Source organism: Heterodontus francisci, chromosome 16 (genome assembly GCF_036365525.1).
Source record: "Heterodontus francisci isolate sHetFra1 chromosome 16, sHetFra1.hap1, whole genome shotgun sequence".
NCBI classification, from domain to species: Eukaryota; Metazoa; Chordata; class Chondrichthyes; order Heterodontiformes; family Heterodontidae; genus Heterodontus; species Heterodontus francisci.
The window spans coordinates 75,436,588-75,450,161 of record NC_090386.1 but is presented as its reverse complement, the minus strand read 5'-3'; the positions used below and the strand labels follow the sequence as shown (position 1 = coordinate 75,450,161).

General features: G+C 41.9%; 1 protein-coding gene across 14 annotated transcripts in view; it reads right to left on the bottom strand.

Moving 5' to 3' along the window:
• Positions 1-13,574, bottom strand: part of LOC137378208 (band 4.1-like protein 1) — a 312,011-nt gene that overhangs the window by 216,142 nt on the left and 82,295 nt on the right. Inside the window, exon 1 of one of the 14 annotated variants that reach the window (XM_068048396.1) lies at positions 11,081-11,186. The exons of the other annotated variants lie outside the window; for them this stretch is intronic. The gene's annotated coding sequence lies outside the window, so the exon portion shown is untranslated. Of the gene's footprint in view, positions 1-11,080; positions 11,187-13,574 lie in introns of those variants that run through there. 14 annotated transcript variants of the gene reach the window in all.

Below are 13,574 nucleotides of genomic sequence, written 5' to 3'. Positions count from 1 at the left end.
TCTAGTCCCATTTTCCAGCACTTGGCCCGTAGCCTTGTATGCTATGGCGTTTCAAGTGCTCATCTAAATACTACTTAAATGTTGTGAGGGTTCCTGCCTCTACCACCACTTCAGGCAGTGTGTTCCAGATTCCAACCACCCTCTGGGTGAAAAATGTTTTCCTCAAATCCCCTCTAAACCTCCTGCCCCTTTCCTTAAATCTATGTCCCCTGGTTATTGACCCCTCCGCTAAGGGAAAAAGTCTATTCCTATCTATCCTATCAATGCCCCTCATAATTTTGTGTACCTCAATCATGTCCCCCCTCATCCTTCTCTGTTCTAAGGAAAACAACCCTAGCCTTTTCAGTCTCTCTTCATAGCTGAAATGCTCCAGCCCAGGCAACATCCTGGTGAATCTCCTCTGCAACCTCTCCAGTGCAATCTCATCCTTCCTATAGTGTGGTGCCCAGAACTGTACACAGTACTCCAGCTGTGGCCTAACTAGCATTTTATACAGCTAAGTTCCAAAGAGGTTTAGCTGAGTTTAGCATAGATTATGAGGAGAAGAAAGAGAAAGATTGCAGCAACTAAACACAAAGGGTTCTCCTTTTATTCTGTTTTATTTTCACTTTCTCTTTGCTCATGTGTTCTAAGCAGCCTCTAGAGTGCACAATGCAATTGCAATTTCAAAATACGACAACACTAGAGTTGTCAGACATGATCTCACAAAACAGATTCGAGGCTTCTACTGTATCTGTGCAGTCAGATTAAACAAATCCAATGGGCTGTAAATGCTATGAGGGATGCAGAATATCAGTTGCATGTCAAAGAGGAATAAATGTTGATCTAAAGTTGGCAACAAATATCTAAATCTGGTCCATCATATCGGCATGTACAATGAGGAGTCAGAACATGGTATGCCTCTGCACTGAATTATATAGAGCTCCTTCGCCTGAAGTCATGCAGCACATCTGTTGCATACAATAACTGTTGTTAACGACGCTACACCTATTAACACACCTCTAACAACAACTTACATTTATGTAGCACATTTAACATAGCACAATGTCCCAAAGTGCTTCACAAGAGAGTAATTTGACAAAAATTGACACCAGGACAAACATGGAGACAGTAGGACAGGTGGAAGAGTTGCTTTTAAGGGGTGTCTTAAAGGAGGAGAGAAAGACAGAGAGGTTAAGGGAGGGAATTCCAGAGCTTAGGGCCTAAACGGCATGACCACCAAGTGTGGGGTGAAGGAAGTTGTGAATGAAGGGGCCAGAATTAGAGGAATGCAGACTTCTCAGAGGGTTGTAGGAGGTTGGAAAAATAGCGAGGATCGATGTCAAGGATGGATTGAAATGCAAGGATGAGAGTTTTAAATTTAAGCAGTTGATAGATCAAGAACCAATGTAGCTCAGCAAGCAAAAGGGTGACGGGTGAATGGGACTTCACGCAATTCAAGTTTGGAGTAAAAAAAGCCAGAAAATGGGCTGAGACAGAAGTAGGCACTCTTGGTGATAGAGAAATAGGGTCAAAAGCTCAGCTGGGTCCAACAGGACGCCGAGGTTATAATACTCTAGTTCAGCCTGAGACAGTGGCAATGGGGGTGGAGACAGAATCAGTGACTAGTGAACAGAGCTTTTTTGGGGGCCAAAGACAATGACTTCTGTCTTTCCAATATTAAACTAGAGAATATTTCTGCTTATCCAGTACAGGAGATCAGATTAGCTGTCGGACAATACAAAGGCAGTAGAGGGATTGAGAGGGGTGGTGGTGAGCTGGAGCTGGGGGTCATCAGCGTACATGTGGAACGCAACATTGTGCTTTCAGACTGTGTCACCGAGGGACAGTATGTCGATGAGAAATAAGAAGGTCCAGTGGATGTATGGTTGGACAATTCCAGAGGCAATGGTGCAGGAATGGGAAGAGAAGCCATAACATCTGACAATGGCACCAGGAAGTGTGCAAATGGGTGTTTCCTCCCAAAGTTTTGATTATTGAATCTTACAAAAAAAAGTTCTGAAATCTATGAAAAAAAATTAAATATATGTTATCCTTGTAGGCAGATTTTAGCTTTACTGCTTTCAAAGTAGTTGTACCATCCATTGTGTCTTCTCTGAGTATGCAAAACATTACATTTCTGAGTTAAGACTTGAGCTATTCTGACTGACCTAAGAAAGCTATAATGACCTTTAAATTGAAAGCAGAAAGACTGACACAGGGAGAAAATACCACAAAAACAAAAAGAATTAAAGACAGGTGGGTTTCTGATGTCAGCCACAATTTCCAAAAAGTAGTGGCATTCTCACAAGAAACCTGATAGTTTCCTTTTTTCCCAAAAGTCTCCTAATTATTTTGTCTGCGTTTTCCATCCCCCACTGCCCCTTTCGAAATCTGTAAATCGCTTGCTTGATGCTTCTTCCATTTGAGAAGTATTCTGCCATGTGTTTGAGAGACGCTCTGTAACTGCAAATCTTGTTTCCAAGTAATCCTGCTTTTTTTTCCCCACTTGTTAGAAAGCCTATTAGAAAGGCTGCGGCATATTTTCCTCTGTTCGATTTTGATTATAAAGAAATCAGTGAGTCGAAAATGGTTTGATGATTTATGTTCATGCTATTATTTTTCATTCCCAACAGAAATAACTATAGCCTTTAACTTCATTTTCCAAAACAATTTTATCTGATGACATCTTGCCCACAGTCATTGTTGTACATGTAACTGATCTGACACATGCGGTCAAGTTGAATCAATAGTGAATATTACATGATACAGTACAACCAGGATCCTGGTCAGACATTCCCTATTAAGCAGCTGTTTTCAAATTTATTTTGTGCTAAGGACTCCCTAGACCACTGCAAATATTAAAAGTACACCTGAGAACCCACATCTGAAAAAATACAGGTATCCAAAATTAATTGTTGCAAGAAATCTCTTTTCCCAATATACAGAGATAATGTTCTAGTAAGCCAACAAATACACACAAAAGACTATTAGAATATCCAAGGTCCATTCAGAGGTCCAAGGTAGAGCTGCATAATAGTCAAAATAGACCTGGGTAGCAGAAATCACTTCCAAAGCAGTTAAAGCACTCTCTCAGAACAAGTCCTGTGAGTAAAAGCCTTTCACCAAGGCAAAGAAGCAACTGTCAGATCTTTGTATTTAAAGACTTCCCAGCCTGTCAATTGCTCAGCCTGCTCAATCAGTGTTGTCCTTTCACCTTGTTCAACCTGGCAAGTTTCAGACAAACCTATGTGTTGGCAGTTAAAGCTAGAATTCAAGGTTAAAGTAGTCAATTGTCTTTTAACATATGTTAATCCCAGATCCATCTGTCCCACGGCAGGGGGGTGGGGGGGGGGGGGGGGGGAGGGGGATTTCACACGCACAAACACACATGCATGAGTTAAATGTGGAAGCTGGTCGGTTTCTGCCGGCTTCCTGACAGACCAACAATTTTTTGCTTCTTTAAACTCCCACATGCACTGACACCTGTCCACCCTGGCAGGTTAAAATTCAGTTCATACTCTCTCACTGTAGGGAAAACTGGTACTATATTCACTTTTAAAAGTTTATTTATGCTAGATACTCTTCTTTATGTCAGTTCTGCCACCATTAGTTAAAAAACAAGATCAAAACTTTCAAGCATCTTTACGTTTAAAAAAGACCTATTATGCCTCACAAATTGAAATATAAGGCGGGGGGAAATGGAGAACAGGAAGGGTGAACAAAAGCTTTGTCAAAAATTAGGGTTTGAAATGCTTTTAAAGGATGGGAAAAAAGTAGGGAAGCACTGAAGTTTAGCAAGAAGATTTTAGAGAGAGGTGAAGCTCACTAAAGGTTCTTCTTTAATGGTAACACAAGGACGGAAGTCACACAAACAACCATAATGAGAGGAGGAAATGGTGTGGGGATTTAGGGCATGAGGTGGTTCCAGAAATAGGATAGAGCAAGGCCATGGATGGATGTGAGGATGAACAGTTTATTGGTGAACATTGGAGATGTGTGATGGGCGAGCAGGATAGGATATGGGTGGCTGCATTTTTGGACAAGTTAGAGCTTGTTGGAGGGTGGCAGATGGGAGGCCAGATTAATCGAGTCTAGAGGTGACTAAAGTATGGATCAAGTTTTCAGCACCTTGTGGGACTCTAAAGATGATAGTGTGACGGCAGAAAAGTGCTATTGCGGGAGAGGCAATGGCTACATTCAGATAACAAATTCTGCTTTTCAGCTGCTAAACTACCACATGAAAAACCTCAACTGAAGTTTACTAGGTAACCTGGGCCTTAGAGCAAAAGTGAAAAACTAATTCTTCCTATAAATGATGTTTTATTAATACAGTTCTTTCTGAAGTTTGAGACGTTGGGAGCTACAGGACAGTATCTCAAGTGTACGTTAATATTCTCTTATGTTTTCCCCATACTGGTCAGCAAGAGATTTAAAGCCTGCTTATAAGTTTCTCTGAAACAGTGCCAACTCGATGTCTGTAGGTGGGAACAACTTGTTCAAACTAAGAAAACATGAGAGAAATGATCCATGAAGGCAGCTCCTACTATGAAGACCGACTGCTCATGCTGATTGCAAATGCCAGCTGTGGAAGTCTCACCTGAACAATCGAGATCCCCAATCAGATTTATCCGGGATCCACTATTCATTCTGTGGTCGTTCATTCTGAACACAAATCGGTCTCAAATTGGTCATCAAAGAACTTACTGCAAATCTGAGATAATATTCTGGCTGCTTTTTGTTTTAAAGATATCGATGGATGAATCACGACAACAATGTTAACTTTAGGCATTCTCTGCAGACAATTAATGGCAATCAGAGCTGAGTTTATGTCAGCAAGGAAATGAAGGGAAAATGGGAGGACGCTGAAATTATACGCCTAATTTAACCCCCCTCCCATCTTCCCACTTGGCTTGCATGTATGGTGTGGGAGGAGGGATTAATATGCTGGTGGGGGAGTTTGCGCCATGTTCCCACCGCCAACATTTTAAGTTGCCTGATTGCAGGCACAAGACAACCATTTTTACTATAGCAGGACTAAGACCAGTACAGTCTCACCAGCTATGGCTGACATCAGATGGGATCCTGGTCACAGGAGGCACAGATATTTTTCTTTCAAATACTTTTAAAAGGTTTGTTGGGCCTGGGCCCCAGCATCAAGCTTCGTCCCTTCCCCGATTGCAGAGTTTCCACTCCTGGTACAATAAGTTAGTCACTGAAACCACCTGGTCTCCTTAACAAGTCGCAATTCTATGTATACAGTGTGGATGAATCTACAGAAGTATTTACAATATAAACCCTTTTCTATAATCGCTGTGCCTTCACTGTTGCTGGATCAAAAATCCTGGAACTCCCTCCCTAACAGCACTGTGGGCACACCTACACCACATGGACTGCAGCGGTTCAAGAAGGCGGCTCACCACCACCTGTTCAAGGGCAATGAGGGATGGGTAATAAATGCTGACCTAGCCAGTGATGCTCACATCCCATAAACAAAGTAAAAAAAAAAAAAATTATCCTGGGAAATTCCTCAAATAAAACTTATGTCAATTTTCCCCAGTGGCTCACATTATCCAGTCAGCAGCTGGGACGTCAATCTGTGCTGAGTGGCTGACTGCCCAGGTTCCTGCTGCTGATTGTGCACTTCCAGCAGGGGTCACTGGCCAGCAGCATGTACCGGGTGAGGACAGCATCAGTCTCAGCTGTGACTGCACCCCTGTCCCTCACTAAATAGCTCCTCGACACTCACCTCTCAAGCATCAATAACAGCTACTTAGAGGTACTGGAGAAATCAGCTCTTGAGGAATCAACACCTTCAGGGCAGAGAAATCGGCATGGGATCAAAGAAGCAGATGCCAACAAACAGGAAGTGGCAGTAACCACATGTACAGATATTAATTGCTCAATGTACCCTTTTATTTAGAGAACTTAATAAACAGAAATGAGTTATGACATTTGCAATTAATGATAATTTTGAAGAGACTTAATGTAGTTCGCAAGGGTTTAAAATGCTACCTTTCTCTGAGATCTGTGAATGTTTCTGTGCATTTGATTGCAGGAACGTGCGAACAGGATTAGGCCATTTAGCACCTTGAATCTGTTTCACCATTCAATGTGATCATAGGACCTAAATCCATTTTTAGGTGGACCTAAACCCACCTTTGCCCCATATCCCTCAATACCTTTGGCATTTGGGCAGCACAGTGGTTAGCACCGCAGCCTAACAGCTCCAGCGACCCGGGTTCAGTTCTGGGTACTGCCTGTGCGGAGTTTGCAAGTTCTCCCTGTGACCGCGTGGGTTTCCACCGGGTGCTCCAGTTTCCTCCCACAGCCAACGGCTTGCAGGTTGATCGGTAAATTGGCCATTGTAAATTGCCCCTAGTGTAGGTAGGTGGTAGGAGAATGGTGGGGATGTGGTAGGGAACATGGGATTAATGTAGGATTAGTATAAATGGGTGGTTGTTGGTCGGCACAGACTTGGTGGGCCGAAGGGCCTGTTTCAGTGCTGTATTTCTAAATAAAAATAAATAAAATAAACAAATGTCTATTAGTCTCAGATTTTAAACTATCAGCTGATCATGCATCAACTGCCGTTTACGAAAGCTTTTATTAAGCTACAGGGAGAAAACCCAACATGAGTAAGGAACCAGGAAACCAAGAAATCCTAAAAGCTGCTCTCATATCATCATTAAAATGATATCTGAATAACATCTCTAAATTAATAATGTTTAATGAAGTTATTGGCATAAAATTAGAAACTTGATTCCTCTATGTTGAAAAAGAATTTTTAGCAAGTTCTGTTGGTTATTTTTCATTGATTAAAACAACATCTAAGGATTGCATTTTGCTCAAGTTTTCAAATGACATTCTACAACGGTGTTCACTGTAGCTGTCAGCATTACTGAATACATTAATAATCATGTACACCACTGTACACAGAGGGCAATCCATCAGACAGCATCTATAGCAACATTCAGGTATGGAAAGATCCATTTCAATCAATTTCCAATACCTTCCATGCACCATCTCAGATTATTGTGATATATTACACCAGAGAGGACTGCCTAAAAAAGAGCTAAGTAATTTCAATGTTTGATAATATTCAATAATCGATCTGACATGCAGAGTTCAGCATTTTGTTTCTTTGCACCTTTTCCTCACTAGGGAGTTTTCCCACTTATACAATTTTTTAAATTATTCGTTCATGTGATGGGCATCGCTGGCTAGGCCAGCGTTTATTGCCCATCCCTAATTGCCCTTGAGAAGGTGGTGGTGTCACGGGCCTGTAATTATTTTTCTCCTCGGATTAAAAAGTGTGTGTGCCTTTAAGACTCTATTAAAACAGTGCACCTTTAAAAGGGAGAGAAGGTTCTGGAGACACAGTGTTCCACAGCTACATTTGTTACCCTGGGCAACAGCAGGAGAGAGAGAGAGAGAGAGGTCACATGGTAATGTTTCCACTTGGCTGTGTGGGGAACTGGTAGTTAGTTCTGAAGAGACTTTCCAGCAACGCGTGCTGAAGAGAAAAGGAGCTGTTTATTCTTTCTCAGCAAAAATTCTACAAGGAGCTACAAGCCAAGTTAATTCCCTGAGTAAAGAAGAAAAACCTTTTTTCAAGAAACCATTTGTATTGCTGTGCTCATTGTTCAAAGAACTGTTTAATGCTTGCTGCAGCCGAAGAGTTAAAGTCCTTGCTTCTGAAGGACTATTTTCATCAAATCCACATTAGAAGACCTCATCCATCAGGAACGTAACCTACAAAGACTAACTTGTTTTATTTATTCTTAAGAGACAGCTAATTTTTAAAAACTCCACTTTTTAAAAACCAGTTAACTGTTAGTTTTTGAATGTATGTATGTGAATGGGGAGTTAGATTTTATAAGGTCTTTAGACATAGGTTTATCTTAATAGTGTTTAAGATTTAGTCTTTTTAATAAATAGTTACTATGTGGTTGTCTAAAGATACCTGGTTTGGTCTGTTTCATTCTGGGGTTACTAGAGTGTTTAATTTGGCTGTTTTTGCAATTGGGTGTGAAAGCTTAATAATATGCCTGTGGAGTGACGGGACTGAATTGACAATGCATTGCTCCCGCCGCGGTCGTAACAGTGGTGAGCTGCCTTCTTGAATCGCTGCAGTCCATGTGGAGTAGGTACACCCACAGTGCTATTAGGAAGGGCGTTCCAGGATTTTGACCCAGTGACAGTGAAGGAACAGTGATATAGTTCCAAGTCAGGATGGTGTGTGGCTCAGAGGGGAACTTGCAGCTGGTGGTGCTCCCATGCATCTGCTGCAACTCGTCTTTCTCGGTGGCAAAATGCCACCAATACATTGTTAAAACGTGACTTGTGCTACGCGATAGCAACACTTGTTAATATTACTAGCTGATCTTGCATGATGCTGCTCATGATGATATGTTGTTTAATAACAAGAGGAGTGTCATGCAACTGACATCTTTTGCCTTGTTGCTAATGTGGAACTGAGTTTAATATAGTCTGTGATTCCTTTTGGATCACAAAGTCCAATTTCTGTGAATAACCATCTCCTGACATCAAGTAGTGTATATGCTGAAGGAAATCTGCAGATTGGGAGGTTTTTAAATTTCCCCTGCTCTAGGCCAGAAACAAACAGCATTAATTGACTTTTTTTCTTCACCTTTGATACTTGGAAGTGTGAACACAGACTAGATGCAAAGCTTTTATTTATGTTAATAATGATGGCATTTAGCCTGTTGACCTTTCACCAGAACTATAATTATAATGTTGCAAAGTGCATCAATCTGAAATGTTGGCCCTGATATTTACAAGGATGGAGCAGGGACGCCGTCCGTGACTGGGAAACTCAAATATTGGGAATGGACTTGACAAATTTAATGGCAGAACCTCACTAGTACTTTTGGGGTGGGGAATGTGGTTTGAGAGATCATGTGGGATTGGGGGAGGTGGTGTCAGATGGTACCTAAAATTACCCCCTTAACGTCTGTTTCTTCTCCACAGGTGTTGCCTGATCTAGAGTGTTTCCAGCATTTTCTGTTTTTACTTTATTTATAAAATTTGCATTCCTCCCACCATGATGCATTACTAAATTCACAAATAAATACAATCACACACAGAGTGCATCAGGATTTCTGAGAACAATCAATATGGAACCATTTTGCGTCAGTTCAGTCAGAGTTTCTCAAGCTAACCACAGACATCATAGGGTCAAACCACCTTCTACTAAATAAAACATTACAGGCCTGATTTTCTAAAAAGGTGCATTCCCATTTTGGAAGCCCTCCTTTCCTCCTGCAATTATGCAAGAACACAGCATTTGGACTTACAAGAGCCACAAAACTAAAAGGATTAAGCCAGGGAAATGCCAAAGGTGCAGGTCAATTTCCTGGGTCTCTGCTATATTTGGTCTGACTGAAACAGCTCTTAACTGCACACTCTTACAACTCTTGTGCAAAAGTGGGAAGAATGCCAATTTACCCAGCAGGGACTACATGTGCCCATTCCTGCTGTCGGTATGCTGGAAAAGGGCACTGTTTTTATTAACAGGTAACATGTGCATTCACCTTTGTGGCTATTTTTCTAGGGCTAAGTTAGTTAGCAAACTCTTCAGACGACCCTTCAGATCAACTTATGTCGCAATGAAAGTACCCAATCGTGTCTGACAACTGGAAAGCATAGTCTCAAATATAACAATGTGAAACCCACCAGGTTAAGTATCCCTGTAGCCAATTCCGAGTGACAAAGAGATGACAATACAATGTACATGTGCACAAAATCGTAGCTCAATCAGATAAAGACAGACAAGGTTTTACAAGAAATATGTGGCATTATCAAATAAATCTGGCAAAAAATTCCATCAAAAACAATTGTGGTTTACACCAAGTATCATTTTGAAAAGCACAAATAAAAGGGAAGGCAGTAATGTGGCTCTGGGTTGAAAACTACAGGCTTCATCCATTAGTAATCTAATTTCAAACTTGTCTGCCAGGCTTTGGTGAACATTGTTTTATTAACTCTTTATATTGGTACTACAATACTGTGTCGGTAGGAAGCCTGAAATATGGAGGAAACAAAATAATCGTGGCATTTTATATAATACAACACACAGCTACTGAACTACAGCAATGCGTCAGACTAGAAATACCGAGTGAACAGATTGATATGTATTGTTTGAAGGAAACGGAAATTTCTACACCAGACTATGGGCTGGATTTGATGTGCTGTTGGAAGGTGAGTTTTCTACCGGGGGGGTGGGCACCGGAGAATCAGAGCAGATTTGTCTGCCACAGAAGTCAATACCATAATGATGGGTTCCGATTTTCTTGGAGGCGAAGTTCCTTAGCGACACTTCCGCCACTAAGTGATGGGATTGTAGTTTAAATATGTTAAATACTGTTTTGCATGCATTAGTATATAATTTGCCAGGATCCTATCAGGCTTTCACGATCTTCTGCATGGTGTGCGGTACTCGCGTGCCGTCGCTTTCCCGTCTTTGAAAAGCTAGCGCCACCGAAGCGGGAGTCCTCGGTGCCTGCAAAGGTTAGTTAAGTTATGCGTTGTTATCTTCATGAATTTTTTTCAGCTTCGGACATTGCCACTAAGCTCAATCTGCAGATGTGAGGGAAGGCGGGAACTCTACAAGTGGGTACTATGGGGGGAGGTTTGAACTCTGCAATCCAACGTCGGGAGATGCCGGAAACAGCATCGCTAATGGTGCCCCGCCACGTGATTTGGGGGGGGGGACCACTTCATTGTGCTAAGTGGCTGGCCGCCACATAATCGCGGCGGTGCGACCAAAACTATCATAGGCGGGACCGCTGCCATTTTGCGCACCCGCCGCCATCAGCGGCGGCAGGATAACAAAATCCAGCCCTACGTGTGTGAATTTGTGTCCTCTCCTGCAACAGGAGCACTGTTCACTGTAAGAGTGCCTTTGTTTAAAAAAAAACAGCAATATGAGAAACCTGAGAGCATGCTCCAATTTCTGGTGAAAATCTACATCAGCACGTATGAATACTCCCCCTTTAGGAACCTGGTCAAGGCCAAATGCCAACAAGCTCTAGCTACAAACTCACCCTGGCAGAGGATCAAATGAAACAGCACTTACATGAAATCTGCAGGACTTGACGTACAGACATATCTCAGCCAATAAATTATATTGTGGATAGTCCTTTGAATCGCTGTTAGTCTCAGATGGTTTCTGCTGTTCAAAAATCAATTTAAACAGGAGGTGCCTGGCAGATACTTCAACGTGAAGCATCTCTTGAAACTCCAAACCCTGAAGTGACTGGGAGGGACTGTAGTGCACTAACTGGTTGAGCAGCTCAGATCATTCTGCCCAATTACAGAGCTATGATATAAAAAGTGGTGCTACTGTAGTGATATGGATCAGGTGAAAAATGAAAGATGATATGCTGAGAAACTCAGCTGTCTCTGCTCTCTCTAAAAACTAAGTTTAAAATCAAGGACTATATAAATATCAGAAGTTACAAATAAACAAAGCACCGGACTGTCTGAACTCATGCAAATATGATGTAAATGTTGACACAGAGAAAGGTGAAGAAGGAGTCTAAAAATAAATGCCAGCTTTGTCTATTGAACCCATTAACTCATACCCTGTGGAATAAACAATCTTTACACCATTAATAAACACTCGCTAATTGTTCAAAAGTATGGGGTTTTTTCAGGAAAAAAGTCATCTCACCAGGAATTAGCATCAGATATCAGAGATTTTCAAACATTTACAATATCGATTACCTACTAGATGCTAGAATTAGTAGTTAATTCTTCCAGAATTCACTCCATACTGATGCTGTCTGCAAATGGAAAATAAAGGGGAATAACAGAAGTAAATGGAAAGCTAACATCTTCCTTCAGTGACAATCAAACCCATATTGCAGACAATAAGAGGCAGCCATCATCTGCTTCAGAGAATTACAGGCCAATGGAGCAATTCTGGCTTTGCATCAATGCAAATTGCGGAATATTAATTCACATGTATACGTCACCGTATTAGTTGGTTCTTCTTATCACATTGTCCTGGTGAAAGTTTAAATAGATTCTTCAGTTTTTGGAACCAATCCTACTTAACTCTATCACATATACCATAAATACTCTAATGAGTCTAGAGAGTTATTGGTTAGATGAAGCTTTTCATTCATTTTACTTCATCAATAACTTACCCAAGTGTCAAAAAATAATTTTTGTGTGTAATAGGCTGGGCTAGATTTTATTAACACGCCGCGCTGCATGGCTGCGCACTGTGACAGCGGCGACCTTCAGACATGGAAGTGCCACCACACAGCCCCCGCGATATTTTGCAGGGGTGGGGGGGCTGATTTAAAGAGAGGGGGTGAGGCAGCCGCCCCCGATGACATAGAGGGGGCGGCCATTGCATCCCCGACAACAGTGTCCAGCGCCACCATACAGGCACCGGCGCCATTTTTAAAAGGGCTTTAGGCCCTTAGCAGAAATTTTAATTTTTAAAGTTACAGTAGTCCTGATGTTTTTAAAATAAACAATAATGATATGGAGGCCCTTCCAACCCCTCAATGGGCTTTTAAATTGGCCCTTGTTAACAAAACTTACTTCATTCTCTACCTGAACTTTGCCTAACATTTGCCCTTCAACCCCTTCCCACCATCCCCACAGCCAATTAAAATTGTTTTCCCTGCTCCCCCACCCCTCCCATCCTAAAAATTTTATTCCTCCCTCCTCCCCACCAGGTTCTCACCTCGGAACTCTGTACCGAGTTCCGAAGGCGCGTGAGCCTGCAGGTAGGTCAATTTACATCTCATTGTTTTTCATTTAAATGTTTATATGAAGGCCCTGCAACTTGGCATCGGGGTGGGGGGTGCTGCACTGAGGTCCCCCCGCCGCAAGTAATATGCGGTGGGTCCTTCTCGTGTCAGGGGTCGAGGCGGCCCTCTCCCCACTGAATTTTCCAGCCCCCCCCACCCCCGGCCACGGCCCAGGGCTTCGAGGGGCTGGTAAAATTCAGCCCATTGAGTTTTAGTGCAAATACATAGAAGCAATACAAATTTAAATTTGAAAGCAACCACACAGAACCCCCACCCAACCTATGAGGCATAGGCAGAGTTCCAGAGGTGCAATATAGTAACTTTGTGGTTGTTGTATTGGACAGGAAATGACAGCCCTTGCTAACTCCTGCTGCAGCGATCATGTTAGCCACATTAGAAAAACCAACATGAGCAGAACAAAATGCAACAGTTAATACAATACTGTCAACAACCAATCTGGGATCTTATTATGACATGCAGAAACCTACGTATTATGGAGCCAACCCAAAAGCCTCACTGAGGTAAAATGTTGTACTCTCAGTCAGTTAGAGAATCATGCATTTCATTTCCCACCACAAGTGACCTTATCAGGCTGAAAGAAACAGACATTGCCACTTTTGGGTCAGCTGCTATGCATATTGTAGAGATACATATATAGCAGGGAGGATGCAGCATTTTGGTCCTTCGAAGAATGACTCAAAGGGCTGAAAGGGTTAAATTAGGACAGGTTGATTAACCTGGCTTGTATTCCCGTGAGTTTAGAAAATTGAGGGATTATCTAATCAAGAAGCTTAGAATGAT